The sequence below is a fragment of the Dermacentor silvarum genome, chromosome 1, assembly GCF_013339745.2.
Source record: "Dermacentor silvarum isolate Dsil-2018 chromosome 1, BIME_Dsil_1.4, whole genome shotgun sequence".
NCBI classification, from domain to species: Eukaryota; Metazoa; Arthropoda; class Arachnida; order Ixodida; family Ixodidae; genus Dermacentor; species Dermacentor silvarum.
In genome coordinates this window covers 382,357,091-382,374,305 of record NC_051154.1, presented here as the reverse complement: position 1 = coordinate 382,374,305, position 17,215 = coordinate 382,357,091, and the positions used below count along the sequence as shown (strand labels likewise).

At 50.0% G+C, this 17,215-nt stretch overlaps 15 non-coding genes across 15 annotated transcripts; all 15 read right to left on the bottom strand.

Annotated features, from left to right (window-relative positions):
- Positions 1-310: 310 nt before the first annotated feature.
- Positions 311-405, bottom strand: Trnay-gua (transfer RNA tyrosine (anticodon GUA)). Its single transcript has 2 exons — positions 369-405; positions 311-346 (listed from the first exon to the last, which is right to left on the bottom strand). It is a non-coding gene; the product is annotated as a tRNA-Tyr (tRNA).
- A 989-nt stretch (positions 406-1,394) lies between these two features.
- Trnay-gua (transfer RNA tyrosine (anticodon GUA)) lies at positions 1,395-1,489 on the bottom strand. Its single transcript has 2 exons — positions 1,453-1,489; positions 1,395-1,430 (listed from the first exon to the last, which is right to left on the bottom strand). It is a non-coding gene; the product is annotated as a tRNA-Tyr (tRNA).
- Positions 1,490-2,471: 982 nt separating this feature from the next.
- Positions 2,472-2,566, bottom strand: Trnay-gua (transfer RNA tyrosine (anticodon GUA)). The gene is made up of 2 exons: positions 2,530-2,566; positions 2,472-2,507 (listed from the first exon to the last, which is right to left on the bottom strand). It is a non-coding gene; the product is annotated as a tRNA-Tyr (tRNA).
- Positions 2,567-2,743: 177 nt separating this feature from the next.
- Trnay-gua (transfer RNA tyrosine (anticodon GUA)) lies at positions 2,744-2,838 on the bottom strand. The gene is made up of 2 exons: positions 2,802-2,838; positions 2,744-2,779 (listed from the first exon to the last, which is right to left on the bottom strand). It is a non-coding gene; the product is annotated as a tRNA-Tyr (tRNA).
- A 709-nt stretch (positions 2,839-3,547) lies between these two features.
- Positions 3,548-3,642, bottom strand: Trnal-gag (transfer RNA leucine (anticodon GAG)). The gene is made up of 2 exons: positions 3,606-3,642; positions 3,548-3,583 (listed from the first exon to the last, which is right to left on the bottom strand). It is a non-coding gene; the product is annotated as a tRNA-Leu (tRNA).
- A 192-nt stretch (positions 3,643-3,834) lies between these two features.
- Trnay-gua (transfer RNA tyrosine (anticodon GUA)) lies at positions 3,835-3,929 on the bottom strand. Its single transcript has 2 exons — positions 3,893-3,929; positions 3,835-3,870 (listed from the first exon to the last, which is right to left on the bottom strand). It is a non-coding gene; the product is annotated as a tRNA-Tyr (tRNA).
- A 984-nt stretch (positions 3,930-4,913) lies between these two features.
- On the bottom strand, positions 4,914-5,008 carry Trnay-gua (transfer RNA tyrosine (anticodon GUA)). The gene is made up of 2 exons: positions 4,972-5,008; positions 4,914-4,949 (listed from the first exon to the last, which is right to left on the bottom strand). It is a non-coding gene; the product is annotated as a tRNA-Tyr (tRNA).
- A 996-nt stretch (positions 5,009-6,004) lies between these two features.
- On the bottom strand, positions 6,005-6,099 carry Trnay-gua (transfer RNA tyrosine (anticodon GUA)). Its single transcript has 2 exons — positions 6,063-6,099; positions 6,005-6,040 (listed from the first exon to the last, which is right to left on the bottom strand). It is a non-coding gene; the product is annotated as a tRNA-Tyr (tRNA).
- A 2,079-nt stretch (positions 6,100-8,178) lies between these two features.
- Trnay-gua (transfer RNA tyrosine (anticodon GUA)) lies at positions 8,179-8,273 on the bottom strand. The gene is made up of 2 exons: positions 8,237-8,273; positions 8,179-8,214 (listed from the first exon to the last, which is right to left on the bottom strand). It is a non-coding gene; the product is annotated as a tRNA-Tyr (tRNA).
- Positions 8,274-9,266: 993 nt separating this feature from the next.
- On the bottom strand, positions 9,267-9,361 carry Trnay-gua (transfer RNA tyrosine (anticodon GUA)). The gene is made up of 2 exons: positions 9,325-9,361; positions 9,267-9,302 (listed from the first exon to the last, which is right to left on the bottom strand). It is a non-coding gene; the product is annotated as a tRNA-Tyr (tRNA).
- Positions 9,362-11,441: 2,080 nt separating this feature from the next.
- Positions 11,442-11,536, bottom strand: Trnay-gua (transfer RNA tyrosine (anticodon GUA)). The gene is made up of 2 exons: positions 11,500-11,536; positions 11,442-11,477 (listed from the first exon to the last, which is right to left on the bottom strand). It is a non-coding gene; the product is annotated as a tRNA-Tyr (tRNA).
- A 982-nt stretch (positions 11,537-12,518) lies between these two features.
- Trnay-gua (transfer RNA tyrosine (anticodon GUA)) lies at positions 12,519-12,613 on the bottom strand. The gene is made up of 2 exons: positions 12,577-12,613; positions 12,519-12,554 (listed from the first exon to the last, which is right to left on the bottom strand). It is a non-coding gene; the product is annotated as a tRNA-Tyr (tRNA).
- Positions 12,614-12,790: 177 nt separating this feature from the next.
- Trnay-gua (transfer RNA tyrosine (anticodon GUA)) lies at positions 12,791-12,885 on the bottom strand. The gene is made up of 2 exons: positions 12,849-12,885; positions 12,791-12,826 (listed from the first exon to the last, which is right to left on the bottom strand). It is a non-coding gene; the product is annotated as a tRNA-Tyr (tRNA).
- A 708-nt stretch (positions 12,886-13,593) lies between these two features.
- On the bottom strand, positions 13,594-13,688 carry Trnah-gug (transfer RNA histidin (anticodon GUG)). The gene is made up of 2 exons: positions 13,652-13,688; positions 13,594-13,629 (listed from the first exon to the last, which is right to left on the bottom strand). It is a non-coding gene; the product is annotated as a tRNA-His (tRNA).
- A 2,885-nt stretch (positions 13,689-16,573) lies between these two features.
- Positions 16,574-16,668, bottom strand: Trnay-gua (transfer RNA tyrosine (anticodon GUA)). The gene is made up of 2 exons: positions 16,632-16,668; positions 16,574-16,609 (listed from the first exon to the last, which is right to left on the bottom strand). It is a non-coding gene; the product is annotated as a tRNA-Tyr (tRNA).
- Between the last annotated feature and the right edge of the window lie 547 nt (positions 16,669-17,215).

Below are 17,215 nucleotides of genomic sequence, written 5' to 3'. Positions count from 1 at the left end.
AAATTACGGCTGGCTTAAACAGCTTCGCTGTTAAATGTCCGTCGAGCCGGATTCGTATCAGCGACCTATGGATAGCTATTTCTATATTAGCACTCCTACAGTCCACCGCTCTCCCAAATGAGATATCGACGGAGCTGATGGGCGACACCTTTCGATCAAGTTTAGTGCATTCATTTATCGCACGCGTGAGGTAGATCAAGCTTGACTTTATGTAAAAAATGTGTCCTTATCAATACCACCCCCAAAAAAAGAGCGGGAAGTTGTCAACAGTGCTGGTGATAAAAAGTAAGCCACGACAGGCAATAAAAAGTCCGTCGAGCCGGATTCGAACCAGCGACCTATGGATATCTGTTTCTCCAATAGCACTCCTACAGTCCACCGCTCTACCAACTGAGCTATCGACGGAGCTGATGGGCGACACTTTCGGATCACATTTAGTGCATTCAATAATGGCACGCTTGAGGCATATCAAGCCTGACGCTCCGTAGAAAATGTGTGCTGATCAATACCACCCAAAAAAGAGCGGAAAGTAATCTACAGTGCTGGTGATAAAAAGTAAGCCATGACTAGAAATAAAAATTCACGCAAGTTTGCACTCTTTCGCGCAAAGTTTACGCACAGCGAAGCTTACTGGCTGCTACTGCTAGGTCTTGGTTTAACTTAACTACGCATTTAGGAAGATATTCTCGGGCGATCATTTTCGGTAGTACCTTCCTATTTGCGACATTTCGTCTGACTAGCGCTGGACGCGTCGGCGCCTACGAGCGACAGGTTCCTGGCATGCCACAAACGCAGGCAATAAAGGTTGGCACAGTACCAAGAACGCCGCTGCTTACCGACGCTGAACATGTTGGAGGCTAACCACTCGATATCAATCGGCCAGATTTGCTGTGTCTTCAGCTTTGGGCGGCGTAGTGCAAGTTTGCTCCTTTTTTCTGTCCTGGCTCAGCCCGCGCGGAGAGAAGAGAGGCGGGGGTCGGGAAGGCAGGGAGCTGGCGAGGAGGAGACCGCGTGTCTTCGCCTTCTCTTCCAGGTTGGCATGGCTACGGCGCGGCAGATTCTTGGCACGCACCACAAATTACGGCTGGCTTAAACAGCTTCGCTCTTAAAAGTCCGTCAAGCCTGATTCGAATCAGCGACCTATGGATAACTTTTTCTCCAATAGCACCCCCTCAGTCCACCGCTCTACCAACTGAGATATCGACGGAGCTGATGGGCGACACCTGCTGATCGCATTTAGTGCATTCATTTATCTCACGCTTGAGGTAGATCAAGGCTGACGTTACGTAAAAAATATGTCCTTATCAATACCCCCCACCCCCCCACGAAAAGAAGAGCGGGAATTTATCAACAGTGCTGGTGATAAAAAGTAAACCGTGACACGCAATAAAAAGTCCGTCGAGCCGGATTCCAACCAGCGACCTATGGATGTTTGTTTATCCAATAGCCCTCCTACAGTCCACCGCTCTACAAACTGAGCTATCGACGGAGCTGATGGGCGAGACTTTCGGCTCACATTTAGTGCATTCAATAATGGCACGCTAGAGGCATATCAAGCCTGACGCTCCGTAGAAAATGTGTCCTGATCAATACCACCCAAAAAAAGAGCGGAAAGTAATCAACAGTGTTGGTGATAAAAAGTAAGCCATGACTAGAAAAAAAAAATCACGAAAGATTGCACTCGGTCGCGCAAAGCTTACGCACAGCGAAGCTTACTGGCTGCTACTGCTAGGTATTGGTTTTACTTAACTACGCATTTAGGAACGTATTCTCGGGCGATCATTTTCGGTAGTACCTTCCTATTTGCGACATTTCGTCTGACTAGCGCTGGACGCGTCGGCGCCTACGAGCGACAGCGTTCCTTGCATGCCACAAACGCAGGCACTAAAGGTTGGCACAGTACCAAGAACGCCGTTGCTTACGGACGCCGAACACGTTGGAGGCTAGCCGCTCGATATCAATCGGCCAGATTTGCTGTGTCTTCAGCTTTGCGCGGCCTAGTGCAAGCTTGCGCCTTTTTTTTTCTCCTGGGTGAGCGCGCCGCGGAGAGAAGAGAGGTTGGGGTTGGGAAGGCAGAGAGGTGACGAGGAGGAGACCGCCTGTCTTCGCCTTCTCCTCCAGGTTGCCATGGCTACGGCGCGGCAGATTCTTGGCACGCACCACAAATTACGGCTGGCATAAACAGCTTCGCTGTTAAATGTCCGTCGAGCCGGATTCGTATCAGCGACCTATGGATAGCAGTTTCTATATTAGCACTCCTACAGTCCACCGCTCTCCCAAATGAGATATCGACGGAGCTGATGGGCGACACCTTTCGATCACGTTTAGTGCATTCATTTATCGCACGCGTGAGGTAGATCAAGCCTGACTTTATGTAAAAAATGTGTCCTTATCAATACCACCCAAAAAAAGAGCAGGAAGTTCTCAACAGTGCTGGTGATAAAAAGTAAGCCATGACAGGCAATAAAAAGTCCGTCGAGCCGGATTCGAACCAGCGACCTATGGATATCTGTTTCTCCAATAGCACTCCTACAGTCCACTGCTCTACCAACTGAGCTATCGACGGAGCTGATGGGCGACACCTTTCGATCAAGTTTAGTGCATTCATTTATCGCACGCGTGAGGTAGATCAAGCTTGACTTTATGTAAAAAATGTGTCCTTATCAATACCACCCAAAAAAAAGAGCGGGAAGTTGTCAACAGTGCTGGTGATAAAAAGTAAGCCATGACAGGCAATAAAAAGTCCGTCGGGCCGGATTCGAACCAGCGACCTATGGATATCTGTTTCTCCAATAGCACTCCTACAGTCCACCGCTCTACCAACTGAGCTATCGACGGAGCTGATGGGCGACACTTTCGGATCACATTTAGTGCATTCAATAATGGCACGCTTGAGGCATATCAAGCCTGACGCTCCGTAGAAAATGTGTGCTGATCAATACCACCCAAAAAAAAGAGCGGAAAGTAATCAACAGTGCTGGTGATAAAAAGTAAGCCATGACTAGAAATAAAAATTCACGCAAGTTTGCACTCTTTCGCGCAAAGTTTACGCACAGCGAAGCTTACTGGCTGCTACTGCTAGGTCTTGCTTTAACTTAACTACGCATTTAGGAAGATATTCTCGGGCGATCATTTTCGGTAGTACCTTCCTATTTGCGACATTTCGTCTGACTAGCGCTGGACGCGTCGGCGCCTACGAGCGACAGGTTCCTGGCATGCCACAAACGCAGGCAATAAAGGTTGGCACAGTACTAAGAGCGCCGCTGCTTACCGACGCTGAACATGTTGGAGGCTAACCGCTCGATATCAATCGGCCAGATTTGCTGTGTCTTCAGCTTTGGGCGGCGTAGTGCAAGTTTGCTCCTTTTTTCTGTCCTGGCTCAGCCCGCGCGGAGAGAAGAGAGGCGGGGGTCGGGAAGGCAGGGAGCTGGCGAGGAGGAGACCGCGTGTCTTCGCCTTCTCTTCCAGGTTGCCATGGCTACGGCGCGGCAGATTCTTGGCACGCACCACAAATTACGGCTGGCTTAAACAGCTTCGCTCTTAAAAGTCCGTCAAGCCGGATTCGAATCAGCGACCTATGGATAACTTTTTCTCCAATAGCACCCCCTCAGTCCACCGCTCTACCAACTGAGATATCGACGGAGCTGATGGGCGACACCTGCTGATCGCATTTAGTGCATTCATTTATCGCACGCTTGAGGTAGATCAAGGCTGACGTTACGTAAAAAATATGTCCTTATCAATACCCACCCCCCCCCCCCCCCACGAAAAGAAGAGCGGGAATTTATCAACAGTGCTGGTGCTAAAAAGTAAACCGTGACACGCAATAAAAAGTCCGTCGAGCCGGATTCCAACCAGCGACCTATGGATGTTTGTTTATCCAATAGCCCTCCTACAGTCCACCGCTCTACAAACTGAGCTATCGACGGAGCTGATGGGCGAGACTTTCGGCTCACATTTAGTGCATTCAATAATGGCACGCTAGAGGCATATCAAGCCTGACGCTCCGTAGAAAATGTGTCCTGATCAATACCACCCAAAAAAATAGGCGGAAAGTAATCAACAGTGTTGGTGATAAAAAGTAAGCAATGACTAGAAAAAAAAAATCACGAAAGATTGCACTCGGTCGCGCAAAGCTTACGCACAGCGAAGCTTACTGGCTGCTACTGCTAGGTATTGGTTTTACTTAACTACGCATTTAGGAACGTATTCTCGGGCGATCATTTTCGGTAGTACCTTCCTATTTGCGACATTTCGTCTGACTAGCGCTGGACGCGTCGGCGCCTACGAGCGACAGCGTTCCTGGCATGCCACAAATGCAGGCAATAAAGGTTGGCACAGTACCACGAACGCCGCTGCTTACCGTCGCCAAACACGTTGGAGGCTAGCCGCTCTATATCAATCGGCCAGATTTGCTGTGTCTTCAGCTTTGCTCGGCCTAGTGCAAGCTTTCGCTTTTCTTTTTCTCCTGGCTCAGCCCGCGCGGAGAGAAGAGAGGCGGGGGTCGGGAAGGCAGGGAGCTGGCGAGGAGGAGACCGCGTGTCTCCGCCTCCTCCTCCGGGTTGTCATGGCTACGGCGCGGCAGTTTCTAGGCACGCACCACAAATTACGGCTGGCTTAAACAGCTTCGCTGTTAAATGTCCGTCGAGCCGGATTCGTATCAGCGACCTATGGATAGCTATTTCTATATTAGCACTCCTACAGTCCACCGCTCTCCCAAATGAGATATCGACGGAGCTGATGGGCGACACCTTTCGATCAAGTTTAGTGCATTCATTTATCGCACGCGTGAGGTAGATCAAGCTTGACTTTATGTAAAAAATGTGTCCTTATCAATACCACCCCCAAAAAAAGAGCGGGAAGTTGTCAACAGTGCTGGTGATAAAAAGTAAGCCACGACAGGCAATAAAAAGTCCGTCGAGCTGGATTCGAACCAGCGACCTATGGATATCTGTTTCTCCAATAGCACTCCTACAGTCCACCGCTCTACCAACTGAGCTATCGACGGAGCTGATGGGCGACACTTTCGGATCACATTTAGTGCATTCAATAATGGCACGCTTGAGGCATATCAAGCCTGACGCTCCGTAGAAAATGTGTGCTGATCAATACCACCCAAAAAAAAAAGAGCGGAAAGTAATCAACAGTGCTGGTGATAAAAAGTAAGCCATGACTAGAAATAAAAATTCACGCAAGTTTGCACTCTTTCGCGCAAAGTTTACGCACAGCGAAGCTTACTGGCTGCTACTGCTAGGTATTGGTTTTACTTAACTACGCATTTAGGAACGTATTCTCGGGCGATCATTTTCGGTAGTACCTTCCGATTTGCGACATTTCGTCTGACTAGCGCTGGACGCGTCGGCGCCTACGAGCGACAGCGTTCCTGGCATGCCACAAATGCAGGCACTAAAGGTTGGCACAGTACCAAGAACGCCGTTGCTTACGGACGCCGAACACGTTGGAGGCTGGCCGCTCGATATCAATCGGCCAGATTTGCTGTGTCTTCAGCTTTGCGCGGCCTAGTGCAAGCTTGCGCCTTTTTTTTTCTCCTGGGTGAGCGCGCCGCAGAGAGAAGAGAGGTTGGGGTTGGGAAGGCAGAGAGGTGACGAGGAGGAGACCGCCTGTCTTCGCCTTCTCCTCCAGGTTGCCATGGCTACGGCGCGGCAGATTCTTGGCACGCACCACAAATTACGGCTGGCTTAAACAGCTTCGCTGTTAAATGTCCGTCGAACCGGATTCGTATCAGCGACCTATGGATAGCTGTTTCTATATTAGCACTCCTACAGTCCACCGCTCTCCCAAATGAGATATCGACGGAGCTGATGGGCGACACCTTTCGATCACGTTTAGTGCATTCATTTATCGCACGCGTGAGGTAGATCAAGCCTGAGTTTATGTAAAAAATGTGTCCTTATCAATACCACCCCCCCCCCCCCAAAAAAAAGAGCAGGAAGTTCTCAACAGTGCTGGTGATAAAAAGTAAGCCATGACAGGCATTAAAAAGTCCGTCGAGCCGGATTCGAACCAGCGACCTATGGATAGCTGTTTCTATATTATCACTCCTACAGTCCACCGCTCTCCCAAATGAGATATCGACGGAGCTGATGGGCGACACCTTTCGATCACGTTTAGTGCATTCATTTATCGCACGCGTGAGGTAGATCAAGGCTGACGCTCCGTAGAAAATGTGTCCTGATCAATACCACCCGAAAAAAAGAGCGGAAAGTAATCAAGACTGCTGGTCATAAAAAGTTAGCCATGACTAGAAATAAAAATTCACGCAAGTTTGCACTCTTTCGCGCAAAGTTTACGCACAGCGAAGCTTACTGGCTGCTACTGCTAGGTCTTGGTTTAACTTAATTACGCATTTAGGAAGGTATTCTCGGGCAATCATTTTCGGTAGTACCTTCCTATTTGCGAAGTTTTGTCTGACTAGCGCTGGACGCGTCGGCGCCTACGAGCCACAGCGTTCCTGGCATGCCACAAACGCAGGCAGTAAAGGTTGGCACAGTACCAAGAACGCCGCTGCTTACCGACGCTGAACACGTTGGAGGCTAGCCGCTCGATATCAATCGGCCAGATTTGCTGTGTCTTCAGCTTTGGGCGGCCTAGTGCAAGCTTGCACCTTTTTTTTTTCTCCTGGGTGAGAGCGCCCCTGAGAGAAGAGAGGTTGGGGTTGGGAAGGCAGAGAGCTGGCGAGGAGGAGACCGCGTGTCTCCGCCTCCTCCTCCGGGTTGTCATGGCTACGGCGCGGCAGTTTCTAGGCACGCACCACAAATTACGGCTGGCTTAAACAGCTTCGCTCTTAAAAGTCCGTCAAGCCGGATTCGAATCAACGACCTATGGATAACTTTTTCTCCAACAGCACTCCCACAGTGCACCGCTCTACCAACTGAGATATCGACGGAGCTGATGGGCGACACCTGCTGATCGCAATTAGTGCATTCATTTACCGCACGCTTGAGGTAGATCAAGGTTGACGTTACGTAAAAAATATGTCCTTATCAATACCCCCCCCCCACGAAAAGAAGAGCAGGAAGTTCTCAACAGTGCTGGTGATAAAACGTAAGCCATGACACGCAATAAAAAGTCCGTCGAGCCGGCTTCGAAGCAGCGACCTATGGATATCTGTTTCTCCAATAGAACTCCTACAGTCCATCGCTCTACGAACCGAGCTATCGACGGAGCTTGTGGGCGACACCTTCCGATCGCATTTCGTGTATTCAATAATGGCACGCTTGAGGCATATCAAGCCTGACGCTCCGTAGAAAATGTGTGCTGATCAATACCACCCAAAAAAAGAGCGGAAAGTAATCAACAGTGCTGGTGATAAAAAGTAAGCCATGACTAGAAATAAAAATTCACGCAAGATTGCACTCTTTCGCGCAAAGTTTACGCACAGCGAAGCTTACTGGCTGCTACTGCTAGGTCTTGGTTTAACTTAACTACGCATTTAGGAAGATATTCTCGGGCGATCATTTTCGGTAGTACCTTCCTATTTGCGACATTTCGTCTGACTAGCGCTGGACGCGTCGGCGCCTACGAGCGACAGCGTTCCTGGCATGCCACAAACGCAGGCAATAAAGGTTGGCACAGTACCAAGAACGCCGCTGCTTACTGACGCTGAACATGTTGGAGGCTAACCACTCGATATCAATCGGCCAGATTTGCTGTGTCTTCAGCTTTGGGCGGCGTAGTGCAAGTTTGCTCCTTTTTTCTGTCCTGGCTCAGCCCGCGCGGAGAGAAGAGAGGCGGGGGTCGGGAAGGCAGGGAGCTGGCGAGGAGGAGACCGCGTGTCTTCGCCTTCTCTTCCAGGTTGCCATGGCTACGGCGCGGCAGATTCTTGGCACGCACCACAAATTACGGCTGGCTTAAACAGCTTCGCTCTTAAAAGTCCGTCAAGCCTGATTCGAATCAGCGACCTATGGATAACTTTTTCTCCAATAGCACCCCCTCAGTCCACCGCTCTACCAACTGAGATATCGACGGAGCTGATGGGCGACACCTGCTGATCGCATTTAGTGCATTCATTTATCGCACGCTTGAGGTAGATCAAGGCTGACGTTACGTAAAAAATATGTCCTTATCAATACCCCCCCCCCCCCCCCACGAAAAGAAGAGCGGGAATTTATCAACAGTGCTGGTGATAAAAAGTAAACCGTGACACGCAATAAAAAGTCCGTCGAGCCGGATTCCAACCAGCGACCTATGGATGTTTGTTTATCCAATAGCCCTCCTACAGTCCACCGCTCTACAAACTGAGCTATCGACGGAGCTGATGGGCGAGCCTTTCGGCTCACATTTAGTGCATTCAATAATGGCACGCTAGAGGCATATCAAGCCTGACGCTCCGTAGAAAATGTGTCCTGATCAATACCACCCAAAAAAAGAGCGGAAAGTAATCAACAGTGTTGGTGATAAAAAGTAAGCCATGACTAGAAAAAAAAATCACGAAAGATTGCACTCTTTCGCGCAAAGTTTACGCACAGCGAAGCTTACTGGCTGCTACTGCTAGGTATTGGTTTTACTTAACTACGCATTTAGGAACGTATTCTCGGGCGATCATTTTCGGTAGTACCTTCCTATTTGCGACATTTCGTCTGACTAGCGCTGGACGCGTCGGCGCCTACGAGCGACAGCGTTCCTGGCATGCCACAAATGCAGGCACTAAAGGTTGGCACAGTACCAAGAACGCCGTTGCTTACGGACGCCGAACACGTTGGAGGCTGGCCGCTCGATATCAATCGGCCAGATTTGCTGTGTCTTCAGCTTTGCGCGGCCTAGTGCAAGCTTGCGCCTTTTTTTTTCTCCTGGGTGAGCGCGCCGCAGAGAGAAGAGAGGTTGGGGTTGGGAAGGCAGAGAGGTGACGAGGAGGAGACCGCCTGTCTTCGCCTTCTCCTCCAGGTTGCCATGGCTACGGCGCGGCAGATTCTTGGCACGCACCACAAATTACGGCTGGCTTAAACAGCTTCGCTGTTAAATGTCCGTCGAACCGGATTCGTATCAGCGACCTATGGATAGCTGTTTCTATATTAGCACTCCTACAGTCCACCGCTCTCCCAAATGAGATATCGACGGAGCTGATGGGCGACACCTTTCGATCACGTTTAGTGCATTCATTTATCGCACGCGTGAGGTAGATCAAGCCTGAGTTTATGTAAAAAATGTGTCCTTATCAATACCCCCCCCCCCCCCCCCAAAAAAAAGAGCAGGAAGTTCTCAACAGTGCTGGTGATAAAAAGTAAGCCATGACAGGCATTAAAAAGTCCGTCGAGCCGGATTCGAACCAGCGACCTATGGATAGCTGTTTCTATATTATCACTCCTACAGTCCACCGCTCTCCCAAATGAGATATCGACGGAGCTGATGGGCGACACCTTTCGATCACGTTTAGTGCATTCATTTATCGCACGCGTGAGGTAGATCAAGGCTGACGCTCCGTAGAAAATGTGTCCTGATCAATACCACCCGAAAAAAAGAGCGGAAAGTAATCAAGACTGCTGGTCATAAAAAGTTAGCCATGACTAGAAATAAAAATTCACGCAAGTTTGCACTCTTTCGCGCAAAGTTTACGCACAGCGAAGCTTACTGGCTGCTACTGCTAGGTCTTGGTTTAACTTAATTACGCATTTAGGAAGGTATTCTCGGGCAATCATTTTCGGTAGTACCTTCCTATTTGCGAAGTTTTGTCTGACTAGCGCTGGACGCGTCGGCGCCTACGAGCCACAGCGTTCCTGGCATGCCACAAACGCAGGCAGTAAAGGTTGGCACAGTACCAAGAACGCCGCTGCTTACCGACGCTGAACACGTTGGAGGCTAGCCGCTCGATATCAATCGGCCAGATTTGCTGTGTCTTCAGCTTTGGGCGGCCTAGTGCAAGCTTGCACCTTTTTTTTTTCTCCTGGGTGAGAGCGCCCCTGAGAGAAGAGAGGTTGGGGTTGGGAAGGCAGAGAGCTGGCGAGGAGGAGACCGCGTGTCTCCGCCTCCTCCTCCGGGTTGTCATGGCTACGGCGCGGCAGTTTCTAGGCACGCACCACAAATTACGGCTGGCTTAAACAGCTTCGCTCTTAAAAGTCCGTCAAGCCGGATTCGAATCAACGACCTATGGATAACTTTTTCTCCAACAGCACTCCCACAGTGCACCGCTCTACCAACTGAGATATCGACGGAGCTGATGGGCGACACCTGCTGATCGCAATTAGTGCATTCATTTACCGCACGCTTGAGGTAGATCAAGGTTGACGTTACGTAAAAAATATGTCCTTATCAATACCCCCCCCCCACGAAAAGAAGAGCAGGAAGTTCTCAACAGTGCTGGTGATAAAACGTAAGCCATGACACGCAATAAAAAGTCCGTCGAGCCGGCTTCGAAGCAGCGACCTATGGATATCTGTTTCTCCAATAGAACTCCTACAGTCCATCGCTCTACGAACCGAGCTATCGACGGAGCTTGTGGGCGACACCTTCCGATCGCATTTCGTGTATTCAATAATGGCACGCTTGAGGCATATCAAGCCTGACGCTCCGTAGAAAATGTGTGCTGATCAATACCACCCAAAAAAGAGCGGAAAGTAATCAACAGTGCTGGTGATAAAAAGTAAGCCATGACTAGAAATAAAAATTCACGCAAGATTGCACTCTTTCGCGCAAAGTTTACGCACAGCGAAGCTTACTGGCTGCTACTGCTAGGTCTTGGTTTAACTTAACTACGCATTTAGGAAGATATTCTCGGGCGATCATTTTCGGTAGTACCTTCCTATTTGCGACATTTCGTCTGACTAGCGCTGGACGCGTCGGCGCCTACGAGCGACAGCGTTCCTGGCATGCCACAAACGCAGGCAATAAAGGTTGGCACAGTACCAAGAACGCCGCTGCTTACTGACGCTGAACATGTTGGAGGCTAACCACTCGATATCAATCGGCCAGATTTGCTGTGTCTTCAGCTTTGGGCGGCGTAGTGCAAGTTTGCTCCTTTTTTCTGTCCTGGCTCAGCCCGCGCGGAGAGAAGAGAGGCGGGGGTCGGGAAGGCAGGGAGCTGGCGAGGAGGAGACCGCGTGTCTTCGCCTTCTCTTCCAGGTTGCCATGGCTACGGCGCGGCAGATTCTTGGCACGCACCACAAATTACGGCTGGCTTAAACAGCTTCGCTCTTAAAAGTCCGTCAAGCCTGATTCGAATCAGCGACCTATGGATAACTTTTTCTCCAATAGCACCCCCTCAGTCCACCGCTCTACCAACTGAGATATCGACGGAGCTGATGGGCGACACCTGCTGATCGCATTTAGTGCATTCATTTATCGCACGCTTGAGGTAGATCAAGGCTGACGTTACGTAAAAAATATGTCCTTATCAATACCCCCCCCCCCCCCCCCCACGAAAAGAAGAGCGGGAATTTATCAACAGTGCTGGTGATAAAAAGTAAACCGTGACACGCAATAAAAAGTCCGTCGAGCCGGATTCCAACCAGCGACCTATGGATGTTTGTTTATCCAATAGCCCTCCTACAGTCCACCGCTCTACAAACTGAGCTATCGACGGAGCTGATGGGCGAGCCTTTCGGCTCACATTTAGTGCATTCAATAATGGCACGCTAGAGGCATATCAAGCCTGACGCTCCGTAGAAAATGTGTCCTGATCAATACCACCCAAAAAAAGAGCGGAAAGTAATCAACAGTGTTGGTGATAAAAAGTAAGCCATGACTAGAAAAAAAAATCACGAAAGATTGCACTCGGTCGCGCAAAGCTTACGCACAGCGAAGCTTACTGGCTGCTACTGCTAGGTATTGGTTTTACTTAACTACGCATTTAGGAACGTATTCTCGGGCGATCATTTTCGGTAGTACCTTCCTATTTGCGACATTTCGTCTGACTAGCGCTGGACGCGTCGGCGCCTACGAGCGACAGCGTTCCTTGCATGCCACAAACGCAGGCACTAAAGGTTGGCACAGTACCAAGAACGCCGTTGCTTACGGACGCCGAACACGTTGGAGGCTAGCCGCTCGATATCAATCGGCCAGATATGCTGTGTCTTCAGCTTTGCGCGGCCTAGTGCAAGCTTGCGCCTTTTTTTTTTCTCCTGGGTGAGCGCGCCACGGAGAGAAGAGAGGTTGGGGTTGGGAAGGCAGAGAGGTGACGAGGAGGAGACCGCCTGTCTTCGCCTTCTCCTCCAGGTTGCCATGGCTACGGCGCGGCAGATTCTTGGCACGCACCACAAATTACGGCTGGCATAAACAGCTTCGCTGTTAAATGTCCGTCGAGCCGGATTCGTATCAGTGACCTATGGATAGCAGTTTCTATATTAGCACTCCTACAGTCCACCGCTCTCCCAAATGAGATTTCGACGGAGCTGATGGGCGACACCTTTCGATCACGTTTAGTGCATTCATTTATCGCACGCGTGAGGTAGATCAAGCCTGACTTTATGTAAAAAATGTGTCCTTATCAATACCACCCAAAAAAAGAGCAGGAAGTTCTCAACAGTGCTGGTGATAAAAAGTAAGCCATGACAGGCAATAAAAAGTCCGTCGAGCCGGATTCGAACCAGCGACCTATGGATATCTGTTTCTCCAATAGCACTCCTACAGTCCACTGCTCTACCAACTGAGCTATCGACGGAGCTGATGGGCGACACCTTTCGATCAAGTTTAGTGCATTCATTTATCGCACGCGTGAGGTAGATCAAGCTTGACTTTATGTAAAAAATGTGTCCTTATCAATACCACCCAAAAAAAAGAGCGGGAAGTTGTCAACAGTGCTGGTGATAAAAAGTAAGCCATGACAGGCAATAAAAAGTCCGTCGGGCCGGATTCGAACCAGCGACCTATGGATATCTGTTTCTCAAATAGCACTCCTACAGTCCACCGCTCTACCAACTGAGCTATCGACGGAGCTGATGGGCGACACTTTCGGATCACATTTAGTGCATTCAATAATGGCACGCTTGAGGCATATCAAGCCTGACGCTCCGTAGAAAATGTGTGCTGATCAATACCACCCAAAAAAAGAGCGAAAAGTAATCAACAGTGCTGGTGATAAAAAGTAAGCCATGACTAGAAATAAAAATTCACGCAAGTTTGCACTCTTTCGCGCAAAGTTTACGCACAGCGAAGCTTACTGGCTGCTACTGCTAGGTCTTGGTTTAACTTAACTACGCATTTAGGAAGATATTCTCGGGCGATCATTTTCGGTAGTACCTTCCTATTTGCGACATTTCGTCTGACTAGCGCTGGACGCGTCGGCGCCTACGAGCGACAGGTTCCTGGCATGCCACAAACGCAGGCAATAAAGGTTGGCACAGTACCAAGAACGCCGCTGCTTACCGACGCTGAACACGTTGGAGGCTAGCCGCTCGATATCAATCGGCCAGATTTGCTGTGTCTTCAGCTTTGGGCGGCGTAGTGCAAGTTTGCTCCTTTTTTCTGTCCTGGCTCAGCCCGCGCGGAGAGAAGAGAGGCGGGGGTCGGGAAGGCAGGGAGCTGGCGAGGAGGAGACCGCGTGTCTTCGCCTTCTCTTCCAGGTTGCCATGGCTACGGCGCGGCAGATTCTTGGCACGCACCACAAATTACGGCTGGCTTAAACAGCTTCGCTCTTAAAAGTCCGTCAAGCCGGATTCGAATCAGCGACCTATGGATAACTTTTTCTCCAATAGCACCCCCACAGTCCACCGCTCTACCAACTGAGCTATCGACGGAGCTGATGGGCGACACTTTCGGATCACATTTAGTGCATTCAATAATGGAACGCTAGAGGCATATCAAGCCTGACGCTCCGTAGAAAACGTGTCCTGATCAATACCACCCCCAAAAAAGAGCGGAAAGTAATCAACAGTGTTGGTGATAAAAAGTAAGCCATGACTAGAAAAAAAATCACGAAAGATTGCACTCGGTCGCGCAAAGCTTAAGCACAGCGAAGCTTACTGGCTGCTACTGCTAGGTATTGGTTTTACTTAACTACGCATTTAGGAACATATTCTCGGGCGATCATTTTCGGTAGTACCTTCCTATTTGCGACATTTCGTCTGATTAGCGCTGGACGCGTCCGCGCCTACGAGCGACAGCGTTCCTGGCATGCCACAAAAGCAGGCACTAAAGGTTGGCACAGTACGAAGAACGCCGTTGCTTACGGACGCCGAACACGTTGGAGGCTAGCCGCTCGATATCAATCGGCCAGATTTGCTGTGTCTTCAGCTTTGCGCGGCCTAGTGCAAGCTTGCGCGTTTTTTTTTCTCCTGGGTCAGCGCGCCGCGGAGAGAAGAGAGGCTGGGGTTGGGAAGGCAAAGAGCTGGCGAGGAGGAGACCGCGTGTCTTCGCCTTCTCCTCCAGGTTGCCATGGCTACGGCGCGGCAGATTCTTGGCACGCACCACAAATTACGGCTGGCTTAAACAGCTTCGCTCTTAAAAGTCCGTCATGCCGGATTCGAATCAGCGACCTATGGATAACTTTTTCTCCAATAGCACTCCCACAGTCCACCGCTCTACCAACTGAGATATCGACGGAGCTGATGGGCGGCACCTGCTGATCGCATTTAGTGCATTCATTTATCGCACGCTTGAGGTAGATCAAGGCTGACGCTCCGTAGAAAATGTGTCCTGATCAATACCACCCCAAAAAAAAGAGCGGAAAGTAATCAAGACTGCTGGTCATAAAAAGTTAGCCATGACTAGAAATAAAAATTCACGCAAGTTTGCACTCTTTCGCGCAAAGTTTACGCACAGCGAGGCTTACTGGCTGCTACTGCTAGGTCTTGGTTTAACTTAACTACGCATTTAGGAAAGTATTCTCGGGCAATCATTTTCGGTAGTACCTTCCTATTTGCGAAGTTTTGTCTGACTAGCGCTGGACGCGTCGGCGCCTACGAGCCACAGCGTTCCTGACATGCCACAAACGCAGGCAGTAAAGGTTGGCACAGAACCAAGAACGCCGCTGCTTACCGACGCTGAACACGTTGGAGGCTAGCCGCTCGATATCAATCGGCCAGATTTGCTGTGTCTTCAGCTTTGGGCGGCCTAGTGCAAGCTTGCACCTTTTTTTTCTCCTGGGTGAGCGCGCCCCTGAGAGAAGAGAGGTTGGGGTTGGGAAGGCAGAGAGCTGGCGAGGAGGAGACCGCCTGTCGTCGCCTTCTCCTCCGGGTTGCCATGGCTACGGCGCGGCAGATTCTGGGCACGCACCACAAATTACGGCTGGCTTAAACAGCTTCGCTCTTAAAAGTCCGTCAAGCCGGATTCGAATCAACGACCTATGGATAACTTTTTCTCCAATAGCACTCCCACAGTCCACCGCTCTACCAACTGAGATATAGACGGAGCTGATGGGCGACACCTGCTGATCACATTTAGTGCATTCATTTATCGCACGCTTGAGGTAGATCAAGGCTGACGTTATTTTAAAAATTTGTCCTTATCAATACCCCCCCCCCACCACCCTCCCCCCCACGAAAATAAGAGCGGGAGGTTATTAACAGTGCTGGTGATAAAACGTTAGCCATGACACGCAATAAAAAGTCCGTCCAGCCGGCTTCGAAGCAGCGACCTATGGATATCTGTTTCTCCAATAGAACTCCTACAGTCCATCGCTCTACCAACCGAGCTATCGACGGAGTTTGTGGGCGACACCTTCCGATCGCATTTCGTGTATTCAATAATGGCACGCTTGAGGCATATCAAGCCTGACGCTCCGTAGAAAATGTGTGCTGATCAATACCACCAAAAAAAAGAGCGGAAAGTAATCAACAGTGCTGGTGATAAAAAGTAAGCCATGACTAGAAATAAGAATTCACGCAAGATTGCACTCTTTCGCGTAAAGTTTACGCACAGCGAAGCCAACTGGCTGCTACTGCTAGGTCTTGGTTTAACTTAACTACGCATTTAGGAAGGTATTCTCGGGCGATCATTTTCGGTAGTACCTTCCTATTTGCGACATTTCGTCTGACTAGCGCTGGACGCGTCGGCGCCTACGAGCGACAGCGTTCCTGGCATGCCACAAATGCAGGCAATAAAGGTTGGCACAGTACCACGAACGCCGCTGCTTACCGTCGCCGAACACGTTGGAGGCTAGCCGCTCTATATCAATCGGGCAGATTTGCTGTGTCTTCAGCTTTGCTCGGCCTAGTGCAAGCTTTCGCTTTTCTTTTTCTCCTGGCTCAGCCCGCGCGGAGAGAAGAGAGGCGGGGGTCGGGAAGGCAGGGAGCTGGCGAGGAGGAGACCGCGTGTCTTCGCCTTCTCTTCCAGGTTGCCATGGCTACGGCGCGGCAGATTCTTGGCACGCACCACAAATTACGGCTGGCTTAAACAGCTTCGCTGTTAAATGTCCGTCGAGCCGGATTCGTATCAGCGACCTTTGGATAGCTGTTTCTATATTAGCACTCCTACAGTCCACCGCTCTCCCAAATGAGATATCGACGGAGCTGATGGGCGACACCTTTCGATCACGTTTAGTGCATTCATTTATCGCACGCGTGAGGTAGATCAAGCCTGAGTTTATGTAAAAAATGTGTCCTTATCAATACCACCAAAAAAAGAGCAGGAAGTTCTCAACAGTGCTGGTGATAAAACGTAAGCCATGACACGCAATAAAAAGTCCGTCGAGCCGGCTTCGAAGCAGCGACCTATGGATATCTGTTTCTCCAATAGAACTCCTACAGTCCATCGCTCTACCAACCGAGCTATCGACGGAGCTTGTGGGCGACACCTTCCGATCGCATTTCGTGTATTCAATAATGGCACGCTTGAGGCATATCAAGCCTGACGCTCCGTAGAAAATGTGTGCTGATCAATACCACCCAAAAAAAGAGCGGAAAGTAATCAACAGTGCTGGTGATAAAAAGTAAGCCATGACTAGAAATAAGAATTGACGCAAGATTGCACTCTTTCGCGTAAAGTTTACGCACAGCGAAGCCAACTGGCTGCTACTGCTAGGTCTTGGTTTAACTTAACTACGCATTTAGGAAGGTATTCTCGGGCGATCATTTTCGGTAGTACCTTTCTATTTGCGACATTTCGTCTGACTAGCGCTGGACGCGTCGGCGCCTACGAGCGACAGCGTTCCTGGCATGCCACAAATGCAGGCAATAAAGGTTGGCACAGTACCACGAACGCCGCTGCTTACCGTCGCCGAACACGTTGGAGGCTAGCCGCTCTATATCAATCGGGCAGATTTGCTGTGTCTTCAGCTTTGCACGGCCTAGTGCAAGCTTTCGCTTTTCTTTTTCTCCTGGCTCAG